The following is a 2129-nucleotide window of genomic DNA, read 5'->3' as shown; positions in this document are numbered from 1 at the left end:
TTTATATTCACAAACATTAAAGTCTTTGTAATTATAAATATTGTTCCCAAAGCAAAATAAACATAATCCAAAACATAATTATAAATATTGTCTCTAAAACAAAATAAATATAATCCAAAACACTCAATTTTCATCTTCATTCTCTCGTAAGTTGGGTTGTGAGAAGTTGGGTTTTGGCAAAAAGAATAGTAAAAATACCACTCACCAAAAAAATTCTAAGCCCGGCGGGAAAGCCCGCCCCGCCCCGCCCCGCCAAAGCCCGTCGTTTAAGCGGTGCGGTTTAGGCGAGCTTTTGTTATTTGGCGGTCCCAATTTTTCAGCCCAACCCACCTTTTTTGGCGGGTTATACGGACCAGCCCGGCGGGTTTAGACCCGTTTGCCACCCCTAGATCTAGGTTTCACTACAAAAAAACCTTAGACTATCTTTTTGGTTAAAAAATAGCCGCAAGAATGATAATTTCGCTCTTTTTTTCTCGGCTATTTGGTGGATTTGGCGAGCTTTGGAATATTGGTAGTGTGATTAGTTTGATTAGAGAGTCAGCTAGGAAATTACACATTATTTTTACCATGCATCAATTTTTAAGTCATTCCCCTATTTGTCATCCCTCTGCTGATGTTGTTAAAATTAATTGTGATGTTAGCCTTTGTAATTGAAACGGTACGGTTGATTTTGATTATATTTTTCGTAATTCTGGTGGATGTTGGTTGAAGAGTTATAGTAATTTCATTGAAACTGGTAGCGTTCTTCGAATAGAACTTCATGCTATTTGAAAGGATCTTTTCTTGCTTGAGATTGTGATTACCAGGAAGTGTTGTGTGCAATAGATTGCTTAGAAGCTTTCTCTTTGCTGTAAAAAAAGGAGGCTTGGTGATATTATGCAAGAGCGTAATTTGGTAAGCAAAGTCCAAGATATTTTGACCACTGGAGAGCTAGTATTTCTTTGATCCAGAAATTAGTCAATGGTGCGGCTGACTTCATTGCTAAGAAAGCTTTGTTGAATGCGGACCATCATGTGAAATACCTGCAACTTTCCGGTGAGCTTCTTCATCTAATTTCTTTATATTGGAACTCTATCATGTGATTTGACTTTTTTTTTTTTTAATCTTTGCTGTTGGTTTTCTTTTATCTTTAATCAACAAAAAAAAAATGAACTGAAAAGAAAACAAAAAGAGGAAAAGAAAAAAAAATCATTCCTTTATTTTTTTTTTTTTTGTGGTGGATGAGGATAAAGACTAGCAACGAGCAATGTTGCTAAGTTGGGTGACATGTTAACTGTTAAGGTAAGCATCACTAAATCATTCAAATGCTATTGATGTATCGTTTGAGATCTTTAAAAAAGGGTTGGCAACAAGGTGGGGGACCAACCTATGAAGTTGAGTATGGAATCATATAAATGGTGGATCAGAAAAATTTACCACCTCAAATAAACAACACGGAACCACAAACTTTATATAAGAGTCTACATAGGTCATGATCACAGCCCTAAGTCCCTAACCCTAACCTAGCTCTAGCAAATTGCCAATAAATAGATTTGCCTTATTGGAAACAATTAGCCCGGATCCCCTGTGGCTATGGCCTATACTCTAATATAGGCACCTAAGTTTCATTACATAAACAAAGTTGGCCCATTTCTTTAAATTTGGCCAACTGGATTGACAGTGACGTGGCATAATGACATACTGTTGTTTCCAATATAATATACTGATACTAATTACTTTGGTGATGAGAGTATAATAGATGAATTACTTTAATTTGGTTTTTAAATTTTAGTGAATTAATTAAATTTGTAAGTTGGTCTTTTAATGACTTAAGTTAGTCTCTCATAAAATTTGTAAGTTAGTCTTTATAAAGTTGTAATAATTAAAACAAAATTGCTTCTCATAAAAAAGGAATATTTTTGTTTTAAAAAAAGAAAAAATATAATAATATTTAGTGTTTTTGTTCTCTGAATTTTGTTAGTGATTTTAAGAATAATGAATATAAAAAATATTTAAAATCTTTTCCTCATTCGTAACTTAGAGACGTATTTCGAGTTTGTCACTGAATGTTGGTATATATGTTCTTTTGCAAAATTAATTTTTATTAAAATTTGATTGATATTAATATAATTTCTATTTGGATATTTTTC

Source organism: Arachis ipaensis, chromosome B08 (genome assembly GCF_000816755.2).
Source record: "Arachis ipaensis cultivar K30076 chromosome B08, Araip1.1, whole genome shotgun sequence".
NCBI lineage: Eukaryota > Viridiplantae > Streptophyta > Magnoliopsida > Fabales > Fabaceae > Arachis > Arachis ipaensis.
Note: the sequence above shows the minus strand (reverse complement) of the source record.